Source organism: Triticum urartu, chromosome 4 (assembly GCF_003073215.2).
Source record: "Triticum urartu cultivar G1812 chromosome 4, Tu2.1, whole genome shotgun sequence".
Classification (NCBI taxonomy): domain Eukaryota; kingdom Viridiplantae; phylum Streptophyta; class Magnoliopsida; order Poales; family Poaceae; genus Triticum; species Triticum urartu.
In genome coordinates, this window is record NC_053025.1 from 344,974,826 (window position 1) to 344,981,039 (window position 6,214).

Below are 6,214 nucleotides of genomic sequence, written 5' to 3' on the forward strand. Positions count from 1 at the left end.
TCATTTGATTAACAGGATCACATCATTAGAGAACGATGTGATTGACTTGACCCATCCGTTAGCTTAGCACGATGATCATTTAGTTTGTTGCTATTGCTTTCTCCATAACTTATACATGTTCCTATGACTATGAGATCATGCAACTCCCGAATGCTGGAGGAACACTTTGTGTGCTACCAAATGTCACAACATAACTGGGTGATTATAAAGGTGCTCTATAGGTGTCTCCGATGGTGTTTGTTGAGTTGGCATAGATCGAGATTAGGATTTGTCACTCCGATTGTCGGAGAGGTATCTCTGGGCCCTCTCGTAATGCACATCACTATAAGCCTTGCAAGCAATGTGACTAATGAGTTAGTTACGGGATGATACATTATGGAACGAGTAAAGAGACTTGCCGGTAATGAGATTGAACTAGGTATTGAGATATGGACGATCGAATCTCGGGCAAGTAACATACCGATGACAAAGGGAACAACGTATATCGTTATGCGATTTGACCGATAAAGATCTTCGTAGAATATGTGGGAGCCAATATGAACATCTAGATTCCGCTATTGGTTATTAACCGGAGACGTGTCTCGGTCATGTCTACATAGTTCTCGAACTCGTAGGGTCCGCATGCTTAACGTTCGGTGACAATCGGTATTATGAGTTTATGTGTTTTGATGCACCGAAGGTAGTTCAGAGTCCCAGATATGATCATGGACATGACGAGGAGTCTCGAAATGGTCGAGACATAAAGGTTGATACATTGGATGACTATATTCGGACACCGGATGAGTTTTGGGGGTCACCGGATAATTATTGGAGTGCCGGGGGGTTATCGGAACCCCCGGGGAACTAATGGGCCAACATGGGCCTTGTGTGTGTGAGAGAGAGGAGGGGCCATAGGGCTGGCCGCGCCCCCTCTTGGGAGTCCGAATTGGACAAGGAGGGGGGGCGCACCCTCTTTCCCTCCCTCTGTCCCTCTCTTTCCTTTCCCCTCATTCTTCCTAGTTGGACTAGGAAAGGGGGAGTCCTACTCCTACTAGGAGGAGGACTCCTCCCTCTCCTTGGCGCATCCCAAGGCCGGGCGGCCTCCCCCCCTACTCCTTTATATAGGGGGCAGGGGGGCACCCTAGGATACACAAGTTGATCATTGATCCCTTAGCCGTGTGCGGTGCCCCTCCACCATAATCCACCTCGGTCATATTGTAGTGGTGCTTAGGCGAAGCCCTGTTCTGGTAGCATCATCATTACCGTCATCATGCTGTCGTGCTGACGAAGCTCTCCCTCAACACTCTACTGGATCGTGAGTTCGTGGGACCTCATCGAGCCGAACGTGTGCAAATCGTGGAGGTGCCGTACTTTCGGTACTTGGATCGGTCGATCGTGAAGACGTACGACTACATCAACTGCGTTGTCATAACGCTTCCGCTTATGATCTACGAGGGTATGTGGACAACACTCTCCCCTCTTGTTGCTATGCATCACCATGATCTTGCGTGTGCGTAGGATTTTTTTTGACATTACTGCGTTCCCCAACAGTGGCATCTGAGCCAGGTTTATGCGTAGATGTTATATGCATGAGTAGAACACAAAGGAGTTGTTGGTGTGGGTATATACATATTGCTTGCCGTCACTAGCTGATTCTTGATTCGGCGGTATTGTTGGATGAAGCGGCCCAGACCGACATTACGCGTATGCTTACGCGAGACTGGTTCTACCGACGTGCTTCGCACACAGGTGGCTGGTGGGTGTCAGTTTCTCCAACTTTAGTTGAATCGGATTCAATGAATAGGGTTCTTTCTGAAGATCAAAAAGCAATCACTATACCACGTTGTGGTTTTTGATGCGTAGGTAAGAATGGTTCTTGCTCAGCCCATAGCAGCCACGTAAAACTTGCAACAACAAAGTAGAGGACGTCTAACTTGTTTTTGCAGGGCATTGCTATGTCTCGAGCTAGCGTTGGTTTTCCTCGAAGAGGAGGGGGTGATGCAGCACAGTAGCGTAAGTATTTCCCTCAGTTTTTGAGAACCAAGGTATCAATCCAGTAGGAGGTCACGCGCAAGTCCCTCATACCTGCACAAAACGGTAGCAACTCGCAACCAACGCTTAGGGGTTGTCAATCCCTTCACGGTCACTTACGAGAGTGAGATCTGATAGAGATAATATTTTTGGTATTTTTGGTATAAAGATGCAAAGTGAAAAGTAAAAGCAAAACAAGTAAAATAAAGTAATGGAGATTGATATGATGAGAATAGACCCGGGGGCCATAGGTTTCACTAGTGGCTTCTCTCAAGAGCATAGATATTCTATGGTGGGTGAACAAATTACTGTTGAGCAATTGATAGAATTTAGCATAGTTATGAGGTTATCTAGGTATGATCATGTATATAGGCATCACGTCCGTGACAAGTAGACCGACTCCTGCCTGCATCTACTACTATTACTCCACTCATCGACCGCTATCCAGCATGCATCTAGAGTATTAAGTTAAAAACAGAGTAACGCCTTAAGCAAGATGACATGATGTAGAGGAATAAATTCATGCAATATGATAAATACCCCATCTTGTTATCCTCGATGGCAACAATACAATACGTGCCTTGCAACTCTTTCTGTCACTGAGTAAGGACACCGCAAGATTGAACCCAAAGCTAAGAACTTCTCCCATTGCAAGAACTACCAATCTAGTTAGCCAAACCAAATGGATAATTCAAAGAGACTTGCAAAGATAACTCAATCATACATAAAAGAATTCAGAGAAGATTCAAGTATTATTCATAGATAAGTTGGATCATAAACCCACAATTCATCGGTCTCAACAAACACACCGCAAAAAGAAGATTACATCGAATAGATCTCCACGAGAGAGGGGGAGAACATTGTATTGAGATCCAAAAAGAGAGAAGAAGCCATCTAGCTACTAGCTATGGACCCGAAGGTCTGAAGTAAACTACTCACACTTCATCGGAAGGGCTATGGTGTTGATGTAGAAGCCCTCCGTGATGGATGCCCTCTCCGGCGGAGCTCCGGAACAGGCCCCAAGATGGGATCTCGTGGATACAGGAAGTTGCGGCGGTGGAATTAGGTTTTTTGGCTCCGTCTCTGGTCTATTGGGGGTACGTAGGTATATATAGGAGGAAGGAGCACGTCAGTGGAGCTCCGAGGGGCCCATGAGGTAGGGGGGCGCGCCCAGGGGGGGCGCCCTCCACCCTCATGACCTCCCCGGAAACTTCTTGGAGTAGGGTCCAAGTCTCATGGATCACGTTCGGTGAGAACATCACGTTCCCGAAGGTTTCATTCCGTTTGGACTCCGTTTGATATTCTGTTTCCTCGAAATACTGAAATAGGCAAAAAACAGCAATTCTGGGCTGGGCCTCCGGTTAATAGGTTAGTCCCAAAAATAATATAAAAGTGGAAAATAAAGCCCAATATAGTCCAAAACAGTAGATAAAGTAGCATGGAGCAATCAAAAATTATAGATACGTTGGAGACGTATCAGGCATGTTGTGATGTGATATGGTCAAGACATGATTCTAAATTTTATTGTATGAGATGATCATGTTTTGTAACACAGTTATCGGCAACTGGCATGAGCCATGTGGTTGTCGCTTTATTGTATGAAATGCAATCGCCATGCAATTGCTTTACTTTATCACTAAGTGATAGCGATAGTCATAGAAGCAATAGTTGGCGAGACAACAACGATGCTTCGATGGAGATCAAGGTGTCAAGCCGGTGACGATGGTGATCATGATGGTGCTTTCTAGATGGAGATCAAAGGCACAAGATGATGATGGCCATATCATATCACTTATATTGATTGCATGTGATGTTTATCCTTTATGCATCTTATTTTTCTTAGTTCGGCGGTAGCATTATAAGATGATCTCTCACTAAATTTCAAGGTATAAGTGTTCTCCCTGAGTATGCACCGTTGCTATAGTTCGTCGTGCCGAGACACCACATGATGATCGGGTGTGATAAGCTCTACGTTCACATACAATGGGTGCAAGCCAGTTTTACACACATAGAATACTCAGGTTAAACTTGACGAGCCTAGCATATGCAGATATGGCCTCGGAACATTGAGACCGAAAGGTCGAGCGTGAATCATATAGTAGTTATGATCAACATAGTGATGTTTACATTGAAAACTACTCCATCTCACGTGATGATCGGACATTTAGTTGATATGGATCACGTGATCACTTAGATGATTAGAGAGATGTCTATCTAAGTGGGAGTTCTTAAGTAATTTGATTAATTGAACTTTAATTTATCATGAACTTAGTACCCGATAGTATTTTGCATGTCTATGTTGTTGTAGATAGATGGCCCGTACTGTTGTTCCGTTGAATTTTAATGCGTTCCTAGAGAAAGCTAAGTTTAAAGATGATGGTAGCAACTACACGGACTGGGTCCGTAACTTGAGGATTATCCTCATTGCTGCACATAAGAATTACGTCCTGGAAGCACCTCTAGGTGACAAACCTGCTGCAGGAGCAACGCCAGATGTTATGAACACCTGGCAGAGCAAAGCTGATGACTACTCGATACTTTAGTGTGCCATGCTTTACGGTTTAGAACCGGGAGTTCAACGACGTTTTGAATGTCATGGAGCATATGAGATGTTCTAGGAGTTGAAGTTAATATTTCAAGCAAATGCCCGGATTGAGAGATATGAAGTCTCTAATAAGTTCTACAGCTACAAGATGGAGGAGAATAGTTTTGTCAGTGAACATATACTCAGAATGTCTGGGTACCACAACCACTTGACTCAACTGGGAGTTAATCTTCCTGATGATAGTGTCATTGAAAGAGTTCTTCAATCACTGCCACCAAGCTACCAGAGCTTCGTGATGAACTATAATATGCAAGGGATGGATAGGACAATTCCTGAGCTCTTCGCAATGCTAAAAGCTGCGGAGGTAGAAATCAAGAAGGAGCATCAAGTGTTGATGGTCAACAAGATCACTAGTTTCAAGAAAAAGGGTAAAGGGAAGAAGGGGAACTTCAAGAAGAACAACAAACCAGTTGCAGCTCAAGTGAAGAAACCCAAGTCTGGACCTAAGCCTGAGACTGAGTGCTTCTACTGCAAAGGGACTGGTCACTGGAAGCGGAACTGCCCCAAGTATTTGTCGGAGAAGAAGGATGGCAAAGTGAAAGGTATATTTGATATACATGTTATTGATGTGTACCTTACTAATGCTCGCAGTAGTGCCTGGGTATTTGATACTGGTTGTTGCTAACATTTGCAACTCGAAATAGGGGCTACGGATTAAGCGAAGATTGGCTAAGGACGAGGTGAGGATGCGCGTGGGAAATGGTTCCAAAGTCGATGTGATCGCCGTCGGCACGTTACCTCTACATCTACCTTCAGGATTAGTTTTTGGCCTAAATAATTGTTATTTGGTGCCAGTGTTGAGCCCGAACATTATATCTGGATCTTGTTTGATGCGAGATGGTTATTCATTTAAATCAGAGAATAATGGTTGTTCTATTTATATGAGTAATATCTTTTATGGTCATGCACCCTTGATGAGTGGTCTATTTTTACTAAATCTTGATAGTAGTGATACACATGTTCATAGTATTGAAGCCAAAAGATGCAGAGTTGATAATGATAGTGCAACTTACTTGTGGCACTGCCGTTTGGGTCATATTGGTGTAAAGCGCATGAAGAAACTCCATTCTGATGGACTTCTGGAATCACTTGATTATGAATCACTTGGTACTTGCGAACCATGCCTCATGGGCAAGATGACTAAAACTCCGTTCTCCGGAACAATGGAGCGAGCAACAAAGTTATTGGAAATCATACATACTGATGTATGTGGTCCAATGAACATTGAGTCTCGCGGCGGATATCGTTATTTTCTCACCTTCACAGATGATTTGAGCAGATATGGGTATATCTACTTAATGAAACATAAGTCTGAAACATTTGAAAAGTTCAAAGAATTTCAGAGTGAAGTGGAAAATCATCATAACAAGAAAATAAAGTTTCTACGATCTGATCGTGGAGGAGAATATTCGAGTTATGAGTTTGGTCTTCATTTGAAACAATGTGAAATAGTTTCGCAACTCACGCCACCCGGAACACCATAGCGTAATGGTGTGTCCGAACATTGTAATCGTACTTTACTAGATATGGTGCGATCTATGATGTCTCTTACTGATTTACCGCTATCGTTTTGGGGTTATGCTTTAGAGACGGCTGCAT